This window comes from Spinacia oleracea, chromosome 2 (assembly GCF_020520425.1).
Source record: "Spinacia oleracea cultivar Varoflay chromosome 2, BTI_SOV_V1, whole genome shotgun sequence".
In the NCBI taxonomy this organism is placed as follows: Eukaryota; Viridiplantae; Streptophyta; class Magnoliopsida; order Caryophyllales; family Amaranthaceae; genus Spinacia; species Spinacia oleracea.
The window spans coordinates 58738753-58753662 of NC_079488.1; the positions used below are offsets into that span (position 1 = coordinate 58738753).

At 36.3% G+C, this 14910-nt stretch overlaps 1 non-coding gene across 1 annotated transcript; it reads left to right on the forward strand.

The window, feature by feature from the left end:
• Window positions 1–11880: 11880 nt before the first annotated feature.
• Window positions 11881–11987, forward strand: LOC130468221 (small nucleolar RNA R71). Its single transcript, XR_008928640.1, has one exon. It is a non-coding gene; the product is annotated as a small nucleolar RNA R71 (small nucleolar RNA).
• The last annotated feature ends 2923 nt before the right edge of the window (window positions 11988–14910 follow it).

Below are 14910 nucleotides of genomic sequence, written 5' to 3' on the forward strand. Positions count from 1 at the left end.
GCAACGTTTTATCAAAACATAATCCAGGAGATATTTTTCCAAAACTTACTTTTTATTTATTTTCTTATGCAAAAATATTTTACTGAAAACCTTTTCATAAACGTGAAATAAATACATGAGATTTCGTTCGTGCAGGAACTTGCATTACAAGTTCCAACACTCACAAACTCATTATACGTATTTTAAATTTTGACTCTTTATTTTCCAAAAGCAGGTAAGATAAAAATAAATAAAAGATGAAATTAAAATCAGAATCCTAATTAAAGTTGATTTAATTTAAAACTTATCTTTTATTTAAAACTAAATCTTATCCTAAAATAACTAGTGCATATTATCTAAAACTCTTAACCAAGTAGAGATTTATTAAGAAACAAAACTCTAAATAAATCCCTACAGATTACGATAATAATATGCAACATATTCACTGACTCTTAGATGCTTTTGACTCTAAGTTCCACGAGTTCCTTTTGACACCTTGTTCCATTACCTTTCACGCTACTACATACTTACATGAATCCTAGAAAATAAACTCTTATTTCCTGTCTTCATGTTCCATGCTGCTCCGCATGTTGGTTGTTCCACCTCTGGAACTTCTCGAACCATGTTCCCATCAGGAACTTATTTATGCCTGCTTGATCAGTTTCTCTGATTGTCCAAGTCTACATGCTTTGGCCTTCTCTTGTTCCTGCTCTGGAACTCCTGGTTTTCTTAGCATAGAAACTTAAACATTTATTAGTTAAGTTTGCCTGTCATCATCAAAACCCTGTGGGTCAACAAATTCCCCCTTTTTGGTGATGACAAACCAAGCAAACTTAATAGAGAAAATAAATCCAACATGCATAGAAATCTTAAAACAAAATATTTACAAGAGTTAAAAGAATATACATAGTTGTAACATACTTGAGAAAAGCAGATATTTGAGACTAGGAACTCAAAATATTTTGCCTTCAATGTTTGCCTTTCTTTTCCCCCTTTTGGCATCATCAAAAAGGTTTAGCTAATTGTATTAATTTAATCCCATCACAGCACCATACTAACGAGAATGGTTAGTCAGAATCAGAGACAAAGCAAAATATCTCCCTCAATGTTGTACTGTTTAGACAATCATACTCAAGCGAATAGAATTCAAAGTGAAAAGAAATTATCATAAGCCAATGTTCCTTAGCAACAAGCAGAAAAGAAAGAAATAAGTTCACCCAAAAAAAAAACAGAAAAGCAAAATAAAAATAATGAAAAATTATTTCAAAATACATAAACACCATCAATTTGTATTTTGCAGGGATAGGCAATTTATGAGGTAAAGGTTAGGCATGGCTCATGATTTTAATGAATGTATTCCTTTGTCACTTGTTTCTCTGCATGTCTCCTTCTTTACGGATTTTCAACTGAAGATCCTCGCCATAAAATACACCGTTGTTCCTTTCTTTCTTCTATTCTTCTTTAGCAGTACGTATAAATTCTTTGAAGCTTTTTGATAGTTCCTTGATTCAATTTTTGTAGGAACTTACATTTATGGTGTAAGTTCCCATGTGAATCTTGAAGGAACTACATAATTTTTGAGATAATTCTTTAAGGTATAGACAGCTTCATTTGCATTTCAACTTGGAAACTTGAAATGCTTGTAGGAACTTATGATCCCTTCTCTTTCTATTTTCACATATCTCTCCTTTTATTCCCCTTTTTTTCGATTTCTTTTGTCTCCTTTTTTTTTTTTTTTTTTTCATCTCCCTTTTTTTTTTCAAAATGTACATTAACGCTCTATTAATCACCTTCCTCATTAGTTCCCCCTCAGTTGTTGCTGCATCGATTTAGTGACAAAGGAGGAATATTTTGTAGAGGGTTTTGTATAGTGATGAATTTTTGAGAATGTTTTTGAAGAGAACAAATAAATCAACGTGTGGTATTGATTTGACTTTTGTGGTTTCTAATAGGTTGATATGGTAAGAGAATATTGGGAAACATTTTTGTGAGGAACAAAACTTAATTGGTGCATAAGTCTTTTAGGATATAGGTGAAAGAGATTTTAAGTGTTTTAGGTGTTTATGATAGATTGAAACATTTAAAAGATAAAATTTTATTTTATTGGGTGTAACTTAACAGAAGATGGAACATCCTTGAGGAAAATTGAGATCGGCAAGGAGTCCTTTCATTAAGCAAATACGAAAAATTGTAAAGGAAAAAGAATAAACGAAGATTGAATCAAAAGAAAAAATATAAAAAATTGCTTGTCGTACTAGTAATAGGAACACACAAAACAACATGGCTTATGACTCTTCTTTTTACCTTTTCATCAGTTAGCACAAGTAATTATGAACCAAAAAACGAGAAATTAGGAGAGTCCTTCACAATGTACAATTCTGATCTATGTTCACACACAAGAATTGCGTGGGATTAATTTTACCAAAAGCTAAATACTTACAGTTTTGCCATATTTGGGGAACTTCAAGGAAAATATATCCAGCTTGAATATACTGAGTTCCAGTCACATTTTCTCGTGCTTCTGATCAAGAGTTATAGGATGGTAAAATGCGACTTTCGGAGATTTGATTGGAACCTCTCGCTTAGACCTATGGATATGGCAATATTTGGTCTATTAGCGGTTAAATATTGGACAATTTAACAATCATACCTCTGAAGCTTTGTGTATGGCTCACAATCATCCCTTAGGAACCTTCATCTAGTCTTGCTCGTGTTCCTGTGGGAGTGTGATGCGTCTCTGCATTCTTACGCTCATGTTACTTTATGAGTTTAGTAGAGTACTTACACAAAGATTTGTTAGTTGTACCAAAGAATATATAATCAGTGATAAATACGTACAACAACCAAATTATAACATGCATTCATATGAAGGATTTTTAAAGAAAATTCATGATGCATGAAGAATAATTCTTTGGAAAAATAAGCTATAATGCGTTTTCCTTTTACAGCACAAAATATAAGTGTGACACATTTACTTTAAGCATACATAAGTGCCTTATTTAAATATGTGTATGCGTTCCAAATCAACAAAACTCTTGTTAAAGACTATGTTATGCTCATGTCATGCTTCACTAAGTCTTGATCCTCCAAACAGTCCATGAGTAGATGAAATCATAAAGAAAGCATATTCACATAATGCATTGCAAAACTTGTACACTTGTATTAATAAGTTAACAATATAACGCATTAAAACATGCTATGATATGAATAAGAAAAATTTACCTTATATAAATTTTCACCATGTATATGATTTCTTTGAAGTGCTGGACTGATTTTGATGACTTTATGTTCGAGTTCCTAGAGTGCTAGTTCCACCATCTTGATGCCCTCACATCTTATGGAAACATTCATGTGTAATCGAATATTGTCAATCATTCTTCAGAAGTTCCTTGACATGCTTTTGTCATTTGATCATTTCAAATATCACTCTCTATTTAATTTTTATAGAAATTAAGAGAGTGGTTGTTGTGTTCTTTCATCATGTTCATATAAACACTTATGATAATGAAACCTTATAAAACAATTCGTTATGTTCAACATTTATGTATATATATCACTAATAAATCAGTTTCTCTTGAAAACAAAATATGTTAATTTTAAAATCAGTTTTCAAGAAGGGACTTGACATTGTTCTTTATAAGAAAAAAAGAAGTCATCTTCTGTTTGGAACAACCTACGTCCCATATGTGCAACAACATAGGATTATATATAATTACCTTATAAACAAGCTACTGGAGAAATAGTCTCCTAAAAATCAATACCTTTCTGACTGGTTGTTCCTTTCAAGAACCAACCTTCTCTGAGTTCCTTTGTCGATGTCATTGATAAATTGATTGAATGAATGTTGTAGTGCACACAGGAACTCGATAAATGAATCTGGCAATTCCTCTACTACTAGAGCAGTCGTGGAACTTGTTGCATGATATTGATTGATCGAGTTGATCTTCAGCTTCATGAACTGGAACTTGAACCTTAGTTTGAGGTTCCTCGACATGAGCTTATGTAGCTGGCTACTGTTGCTTTTAATAGTGACATATTTTATCATTAGAAACTCGATTAGTTCTACAGGAACTTGCGAGTTCAATATTGAAATAAACTTTAACCTGTTGCTGGGAATAGTCATGTTAGTTTCAATCACAAGTAATATATTCACTTATTTCAACGCACATTTTTATATTTGTTGTAAACTCTGGATCATCTTCAATAACCCCTAGAAATATCAAATTATTGTTAGGAACCAAATTGTGATCCACAAAGTATGTGTTCCCTCTTTGATTCCCTTCAACTATGACATTTATTACTGATGATGTAATTTGTTTTTAAAATTACCAGAGAAAACATAATTTTGGAAACTCTAAACAAATGTGCATTAATTACTCGACAATAAAAATTCACAATGGAACAGGAACTTGACTTACCAACTTTTCATTTGGAACCAATCTTACCTTAACTGTCAAAAGTTATAAGTTTCCACTGTAGGTAGCAACCAAACGATAATAGTGAATTTTCTTTCATAGAACAATCATTGTCGAGATATAACGAGTTGTTCCCCCTTAGTTGTAGCCACCTCATTTTTCATGTTACAAGTAAGCTAGAACATGTTCCTATGGTCTTCATGACCATTCTCCATCTTGAGTTATTTTAATATGAGTAATCTGGGAAAAAATAACACTCAAGTGTAGTACTTTTGTGCAAAGTTATGATTAGCAGGTTAGTCTAAAATAAATATATATATATACTCAAACATAATAACAAAATATGATGTTCCTGAAAAGTTACTTCACGAAAGAAACATGAAACATATATTCCATGGAACTTAGGTTAACAAGAACCAAGAACTTGTACATGAAAAACTTTGACACCAAAAATTTGCTATCAAATAGTTTATGCACCATTTATCAAGTTACTGTAACCTTGAGTTCGCTGATTGTTTCACCAGAACTTAGAAAGAGTTCCTTTGATCAATGAAACTTATTATTATGCATTTTATACATATTAAATTCCAAAACAAAACCTATAACACAAATAAGGTTAGTTTGCACAATAATTTAAGAGAAACAGGTTTATAAAAAATTCAACATTAATTAACACAAGTAAAATGAGGGAACAACCTTACTAGCATTTCACATGATTGAGTTCCTTTGAGATGTTCAAAGTGACTTCCAATTATATAGTGCATGTGAGTTGATTCGTTGATATGACCCATCATATTTGGAAGGAACTTACATGCTGGTGGAACTGGAACTAGTTTACATCTGAAGTTCCAAGTTCCGAGCCTGAGTTCCTCTTCACTATTCCAACGAATCTAATGGATTTCCAACTCATTTTTCCTTGGTGTAATTCTGATGTTGTTCCTTTACTTCATACACACACTCAATCATGAGTTATAAACCTGTAAAAATCATTTCTCTTCTACTACGTTCCATAATCATGCATTAGTAGTAAATATATTTAAGTAGCATAATTTAGAAGATTAAAGTATACAAAAATTGTAAACTAACAGACCTGTAAACAATTAATGGTCTTGGGAACTTGACATGATTTCAGTTCCTTTGTTTTTAGCATTAGCATCTTAGAAAATGATTATTTTAAACTGCTGGATCTAAGATTCAACATGCATACATGTAATAAATATTCAATATACTCATAATACATGGAAAAATCGTTCTTTGGACAATAAATGATATAACATTAGATTATGTAGCCCAAAGAATAAAGTTCCCTTCGCAGGGAAACCAAGTTCCAAGAGTGGCTATATGCATTGTTCCTTTGTCTTGTTCATTGAACCATTCTTATTAAACAAATAATGCATAAATGTAAAATCAATTTTAGAATCTGAAATTTGTCTCACAAAAACATATTTGAGAAGATCCAAAATCGATTAAACAAATTCAAAATACATTTGAATAATTTTCATAAAACGTTGTCAGGAACTTGAGTTAAATAAATAGCGTATGCATATAAAGATCTCAAACATTAGATGTTTACCTTAAATATATCATTAAGGATCTTTTAGTTGCAGCCTTTATCTGTTCCTTGGAATGGTGCTGGAATGAGTTCCTTTATCTAGAAGTTCCTCTTCGGATTTTGATCCTTGTTCCGAAGTGGGGTGCTGATGTAATGTATCTTTAATAATGTCACACCCTCATGAGTTACTAAGTGTAACTCGTGGGTCAACAGTGATCCAGTGAGTTCCTCAATGTGGAACTTATATTCATAGGAACTCTGACATATTAATGTGCATCTTTGTTTGTTCCTGTACCAATTTCTTTGTCAAGGGAACCCAACAGATTTGGGTCCCTTCTTGTTAGTAGTAACTGTTAAGAAAATAATCAACACAACAACTACTACCAAGATACAATAAGCCTTCATATAAATGATATTCAATATATTCATGAAGCATATAAAATAATAGTTCTTAGGCAGAGAAAAAATAAGAAGAATATTTTGTTGCCTAAAAATTAAAAACTCCGAGTTCCACATATATGCATTTTTCAAAATACGTTTCCTTGACATAATTTTAATGTACTGAAGTTTGAAAAAATAAATTGAAAAATCATTTATTAAATATAGATTTTAGATTTTTCAAATTTAATTTTAAATCAAAACAAAACAGAAGTTCCATTAGAAACAATGCAAGGAACACACAATAAATTAATGCATGCACACAAAGAAGGTCTAAAGGAATAGATATTTACCTTAGAAGATCGCCTGTTACACCTTGACTGACTTTTATTCAACAATAAAAGTCAGATCTGCCTTGTTCCTTTGAATGGGTAGGATCGAGTTCCTTTCATCAAGTTTCTTGTAATTGTTCCTCCTTCCAGGAACTTAACTCGGCAGGGTTGCCTGCTTATCAGCGAGTTCCGGCTCTGATACCAATTGTTATTTGGATGGAACACTACAAGAGGGGGGTGAATTGTAATATGGAACTTGCTAGCCAATTTTTGCGGAATTATAAAGAACATAAGCAAGTAGAGAAACAATGCAAGAGAGATTTTACGAGGAAACTTTCCAGGGCCCAACTGGAAAGAAAACCTCGACCCACTAGGGATTTCAACTCAAACTCTTTTCACTATAGGGCAACAACTCAGTTACAATCCTATAAGAAACTTGGCCATTACTTGAGTTCCTCTACGAACTCAAGTTCCCAATAGTTGTTCCCTCAAACAACTACGCTCTCACTGACTTCCCTAGAAGTCTCTCTTGACTCTTAGACTTCACTCAAAGCCTCTCTGCTTCTCTCTCATAGACTTCACTCAAAGCCTACCCAAATACATATCAGGAACTCACTCACGTTCCTGCCCCATACACATCAGGAACTCACTCAAGTTCCAGCCCAAAACTTGATACAAGAATTCACTCAAACCCTTGACCAATTCCCCATTACAAGAGTTCACTCAACCCTTGACCAACTCTCAAAATATTGATGATTGATAATTGATTAGTATCCCTCTAGAATGTAGCACGTGAAAAACCAATGGGGAACATGTCACTCGTAGGAACTTGGAACTCGTAGGAACTGACTCAAAAATGTGGAATGAAAAACATATTCTTCTATAACATTATTCCACAGCCAACCCTTATGGAATGACACAAGTCAGACTCTTTGGAATGAAGATATAAGCCTCTATTTATAGCGTGTACAAGACTTAACCATAATCCCACTAATTCCTCCACTAACAGTAAGTTTCCTAACTTCTAGGCACTTACCCATGATCAGTTAGTTGGGGAGAAACTTGGGGAGAAAGCAGTCAAAGTCTTGGGCACAACTTATACCACGTTTACAGTAAAACAGTTAGAGTAAAAATAGGAAATAAAAAGAAAATAAATACTTGGAGAAAAAGCAACGTTTTATCAAAACATAATCCAGGAGATATTTTTCCAAAACTTACTTTTTATTTATTTTCTTATGCAAAAATATTTTACTGAAAACCTTTTCATAAACGTGAAATAAATACATGAGATTTCGTTCGTGCAGGAACTTGCATTACAAGTTCCAACACTCACAAACTCATTATACGTATTTTAAATTTTGACTCTTTATTTTCCAAAAGCAGGTAAGATAAAAATAAATAAAAGATGAAATTAAAATCAGAATCCTAATTAAAGTTGATTTAATTTAAAACTTATCTTTTATTTAAAACTAAATCTTATCCTAAAATAACTAGTGCATATTATCTAAAACTCTTAACCAAGTAGAGATTTATTAAGAAACAAAACTCTAAATAAATCCCTACAGATTACGATAATAATATGCAACATATTCACTGACTCTTAGATGCTTTTGACTCTAAGTTCCACGAGTTCCTTTTGACACCTTGTTCCATTACCTTTCACGCTACTACATACTTACATGAATCCTAGAAAATAAACTCTTATTTCCTGTCTTCATGTTCCATGCTGCTCCGCATGTTGGTTGTTCCACCTCTGGAACTTCTCGAACCATGTTCCCATCAGGAACTTATTTATGCCTGCTTGATCAGTTTCTCTGATTGTCCAAGTCTACATGCTTTGGCCTTCTCTTGTTCCTGCTCTGGAACTCCTGGTTTTCTTAGCATAGAAACTTAAACATTTATTAGTTAAGTTTGCCTGTCATCATCAAAACCCTGTGGGTCAACACGAGTGAAATGAAAAGGGGAATTGAGATTCGTTTATTTTATAGGAGATGCGTTGTCAAGTGGAGATTTACGCTTTCATCATCGAACCTTTCCCTTTCGGGAATGGGGACAAAAGTAGGTGTCTACAGACCCAGAACTGCCCCAACTGCATAATCACTTGCATCACACATTATCTCAAACGGAAGATCCCATACGGGAGAACGAATGATGGGAGCTGAAATCAGTGCCTGTTTAATCCTGTCAAAGGCTTCAAGACAAGCATCAGTAAACACAAACGGGGCATCCTTGAGGAGGAGTTGGGTAAGTGGTTTAACAATTTTAGAAAAATCCTTGATAAAGCGGCGATAAAACCCCGCATGGCCAAGAAAACTTCTAACACCCTTCACATTAACTGGAGGGGGTAATTGTTCAATCACTTGGACCTTAGCTCGATCCACCTGAATGCCCTTATCAGATATCAAATGTCCCAAAACCACTCCTTCAGTAACCATAAAATGACACTTTTCCCAGTTCAAGACTAAATTGCACTCTTCACATCTTTTCAAAACTTTAGTCAGATTTAGCAAGCAAGAATCAAAAGAAGTACCATAGACGCTAAAATCATCCATAAACACTTCCATGATAGACTCAATAAAATCATAAAAGATACTCATCATGCAACGTTGGAAAGTAGCAGGTGCATTACACAGACCAAAAGGCATCCTACGATATGCAAAGGTACCATAGGGACAGGTGAAGGTGGTCTTTTCCTGGTCGTCTGGATGTATGGGAATTTGAAAGAAACCTGAATAACCATCCAGATAACAGAAAAACTTGGACAGGCTAGCCTTTCTAACATTTGATCAATGAAGGGAAGGGGAAATGGTCCTTTTTAGTAGCAACATTAAGACGCCTATAATCAATGCACATGCGCCAACCTGTGACTACCCTAGTTGGTATCAACTCATTTTTTTTATTTCTCACCACAGTTGTCCCCCCTTTCTTAGGCACTACCTGAACAGGACTCACCCACTTAGAATCAGACACAGCATACACAATACCCGCATCAAGCAATTTCATAACTTCAGCTTTTACAACATCTTGCATGACAGGGTTCAAACGACGCTGGGGTTGGATGCATGGTTTATGGTTTTCATCTAGATGTGTCCTATGCATACAAAAGTCAGGGCTAATACCCTTTAAATCATCAATACTGTACCCAATGGCCTTTTTGTGCCTTTTCAACACAATAAGAAGTTGGGATAACTGGTCTGCATCAAGTGTAGTACTGACGATCACAGGGCAAAGTTGTTCATTATCTAAAAACGCATACTTAAGGTTAGCAGGAAGAGGCTTAAGTTCGGGTTTCTTTACCTCTTTAACAGAAAAAACCGGCCGAACTAACCTCTTCAATTTGGTGCTCTCCGGCTCAGATTCTCCACCATTAAGAGCCAACTCCAGAGCATCCACTTCAGCACTCCAAGAACTGCTATCACCTGCAGAAGACTCACAACAAAGCACTGCCTCCAAAGGGTCTCTTTCGAGAACTTGGGAGACGTTATCACGAGTAATAAAGTCAACTACATCTATGCGATAGCATTGTTCCTCCTCTAGAATGGGACTTTTTAAGGCACTGTTTAGATTAAAAGTCACCTTATCATCCCCAACAGACAATGTCAATTTCCCACTTTTAACATCAATTACCGCCCCCGCCGTGTGAAGGAAGGGTCTACCTAAGATTATGGGAATTTGAGAATCCTCCTGCATGTCTAATACTACAAAGTCTACAGTTATATAGAATTTACCTACTCTAATAGGGACGTCCTCTAAAACACCTAAGGGGTATTTGACAGAACGGTCGGCCATTTGTAGAGTGATATTGGTAACTTTAAGCTCACCCATATTCAGTTTAGTACAGACAGACAAAGGCATGACAGACACACTAGCACCTAGATCACATAAATCTTTATCAATAAATGCGGTGCCAATGTTACATGGGATGGAAAAACTCCCGGGGTCCTTAAGTTTAGGTGGAGACTTGTTTTGCAAATAAGCACTACATTCCTCAGTGAAAGCTACAGTCTCTACCTCACAAAAAGCACGTTTCCTGGTCAAAATATCTTTCATGAATTTAGCATAAGCAGGAACCTGTAAAATTAATTCAGTAAAAGGAACCGTTACCTGCAAATTTTTGACCACTTCCAAAAATCTGCCAAACTGCTTGTCTAGCTTATTCTTGAGTTGTCGGTTTGGGAAGGGGAGTGCAATAGGTGGTACTTGAATATCCGCCCCCTTCTTAACCGCAGTTGTAGCCTCATTCTCATTGACTACCTTTTCAGCTTCCTTTTCACCCATAGCTATCTTCGGGATTTCCTCACTGACCAGATCACTAGCAGACACCCCGGAATCAACCTCAACCGGCATAGAAGGACCATCATAATCCCTACCACTCCTCAATGTAATTGCATTAGCAGTCTCCCTATTTTCGGGCTGTGAAGGAAGTTGTCCTGGTGGCCTCCCTGCAATAGTAGTAGCCATCTGTGCCAACTGTGTATCAATGATCTTGTTGTGAGCAGTAAGAGCATCGATTTTTGCATCATTTTCACTTAGAGATTTTTGCATTTGTAGCATCATGTTTCTCATCTCTACTAGCATAGGGTCAGGCTGTGTGGTTTGAGGTGGTGGTGGTGGAGGTGATGTGTGTTGTCTAGGGAACCCAGGTGGTCCACTAGACTGTTGGTTGTAGTTGTTCCGTGGTTGGTAGGGTTGGTATGGTTGTTGTGGTGGATGTTGGACTTGGTGAGGGTTCTGGATATTGTTGCTCCTGTAGGATAGTAGAGGGTTATTTTTGTAGCCCTCCTTGTAAGAGTTGGAGAATGGGTTATTTTGTTTGTAGGATTGAAATGCGTGACATTGTTCAACAGAGCTCCTACATTCCGGTGCATAATGACCAGACATTCCACAACTTTCACAAACAGTAGCAGGTTGGGCACTCATAGCAGCTACACTAGCAGGTTGGGCAGATTGAGTATTGGCTGCTTGCATATTATCAAACTTATAGTGTAAAGCAGTCAATTGGGAAGTTAATTGTTCAATAGAATTTAAATCATGCTTACCACCCCTGTTAGATAGACCTCTAGGATTTCCATACTGGGCATTGAGAATGGCTATCTCCTCAATCACCTCCATAGCTCTAGGCACCTCAAGTTGCATGAACCTCCCACTGGCAGCTGAATCCAACAAACATCTAGACTCATTACCCAGACCATTATAAAACTGCTGAATCAAGAACCAATCTTCCAAACCATGGTGCGGGCATTCTCTTTGCAAATCCTTGAATCTCTCCCAGACCTCGAACAAACTCTCATCCGCTTGTTGTGAGATACCTAATATCTGACCCCTCAGACGAGCCGTTTTCTCAGGTGGAAAATGTTTAACATAAAAAGCAAGAGCCAAGGATTCCCAATTATTGATTTTCAAAGCCGCCCGATTCAACCCATTAATCCACAGTTTAGCTTTCCCACTCAAAGAGAACGGGAAAAGTATCTCCATTGTCTGCTCCGGAGTCAATCCCTTTTGCTTGATGGTGGAGCAATATTGGATAAAGGACTGAATGTGAAGATTCGGATCTTCACCTGGTTCCCCACCGTACTGGCGTCTCTCGATCATGTTAATCAATGCAGGCTCAATCTTGAAGGTCTCAGCTGCAATAGAAGGCATGATCGCCTTTGGTAGCACGGACAGACTTGGCTTAGAATAGTCTGTAAGCCGTGGGGTAGGTGGCGGTATCAGGTTTTCGTCACCCATCTCTATCTCTGAAACTGAATCTGTATCTGAAGGAAAAAGATCGCCAATATTATGATCAGAATCAGAGTAATTCCCACACTGTGCAATGAAAGTTCTTCGTCTACGAAAGGTTGTTTCGGACTCAGGATCGAATGGAGTAAGATTACTAGTACCTACGGTCCTGGGCATAGACAAAGACTAACAAAACAATGTGAGATCCAGTCTCAAGGAACGTGAGTTCCTTGAGTAGTAACAAACAATAATCTAGGATAAGCAATCAACAACAGAAAATAAAACCGTCTCCCCGGCAACGGCGCCAAATTTTAACAGGCTAAAGTCGTATTACCTAATCAAAAATAACCTAAGGTCCACTAGCTAGGTAGCAAGGGAAGTCAGGATCGAATCTACAGGGAAACAGGCGTTCTTTCTACTATCAATTAAATAATCTAGACTATTGTGAACAAAGTTGGTTGATGGTTTGTATACTAAGACTACGAACGAATATTAAACAAGAATGAATCAAGATATTAAGGAATCTAGGGTATAGGTTTGCCAACAAATAATAATCCAGGACATTGAACAATCACGATAATCAACAAAGTAATTAATTAGATTAGCATGCTCTCTCAAGTCGATACTAATCATAGACTTAGAATTAACGGGCTCTCGCTACGTATTAACTCTAATTCTACCTATTGACACAAGCCTAAACATCAAATTGCATCTCTCGAATCTTAATTTGATATTGCATAACTACCACAATTAAACCTGCGCAAATCTAATTGTATAGTGAAATAAACCAATCAATAGGAATCAATTACAATGCCAACAATCATAATCATTCAATCATCCCTTCATATTATTCATGGATCCCCAACCCTAGAAATTAAACTACTCAAGCATGTTGACAATAAACAAAGCAATAATCATAATTGAAAGCATTATTAAAGCAAGACAATGAATTGAAATAAGAATTAATACCTATTTGAAGAACAAGGGAATTGAAAGCTTGAATTTTTATTGAGAATTAAACCAAGTGTTTTTGCATAAACTAGAGAGAAAATTAGGCTAAGGAAAATAATACTAAGGTTTAATGCTAGAAAATAAAGTGTTCTCTAAAAACAATTAAGGCTTTCTTATATAGTTTTCCCAAAATAAAGCTTAAAAAACGGAAAGAAAACTCGCGCATAAGTGCTGGGGGTTGGCGTCGCCAGATCGGGCGTCGCTTCGCCCAATCGGGCGATCCACTCGATAGTCGGCCCGATCGGGCCAAAATCCGCCCGATCGGGCGGTTTGTGAACTCTCCATATAGCCTCCAGATTGACCGCCCGATCCGGATCGGGCGAGCTGCGCCCGACCGGGCGCGCGTTGATGAATCCAGATTGCTTATAATTCTACCCGATGTTTGCATTTCGCCCTCAGCTTCCAGGGCGATTTGCAATCTTCAATGTAGCTCGCCCATATCACTGAGTCTAACTCTCGGGGCTCAACCATAAGCATCCAAGGCTCCCAAAAGTCGACGATGGAGGTCCCGAACTTCTCGGACTCATATAGTGGTCTAGATCAACAATGAAACGGGTCTAAAACGACCAATTTCTCATAATCAAACCTGAAACTCAAGGCACACTCAATAACACACATTAGTACTAGAAACGGCTCCTAAGAGCACGTTTGACACATAAAAGTACTAAGGGACGGGGGTAAAAATACTATATAAAACATGCATATCACCAGTCCTGTGACTAAGAAATGTCTATCAAGTGAACTTGAATGTCAAAAGTTGAAAATGGTCCCTGGTCGGAGCTTTCTATAAAGGTGGACGCATAGAAAACGCTAGACGACTAGAATGTAAGATGACTAGTAGTTCTGTTTCTTGAACTATGTGGACATGGCAATGTCGCAATCATTTGCATAGATACTTACTTTGAGAAAACTAGTATCGGATAGACCTATGAAACTTTACTGTAAGAGATGAAAACTTGTCATAAGTAAATTTCATTACATTATTAGACACTAATCCTCAATACCTGAGTGATTTGAGATTACTTGTTTGAGAACTGGTTACTTTGACGTTGTCAACCGTCGCACCGTAAAAGGAGACTATAACTGCACCGCTCAGGTAATCACCTATCAAACGAAGTCTAACCTCAAGATCACAAGATTGGGATTGTCCTTCCATAAATCGGGATGAGATGCTAAAAGTTGTACAAGGCCACTCGGAGAGCTAGAAACTGAAAAATGCATGGCCGTCCTCAGATGAATCATAGGCTATGATTATCTGTCTATTTGATCAGTTGAACTCTGAAACCGAGAAATACCTCTTGACATAATAAGGATGACTACTCTTATCTTATGTTCATGAGCAAGCATCAAGCGACAAAGGAATTAGGCAATGCACGCTTGTCCCAAAGGACAAGTGGGAGACTGAAGGAAATAATGTCCTTGGTCCAAGTATGCATTCAATGCTAAAGTCTTATAAATGCGGTTCAGTATTAACGGATCAAGTATTTAAGTGAATATATTATTCATCAAGTACTCCATTTAT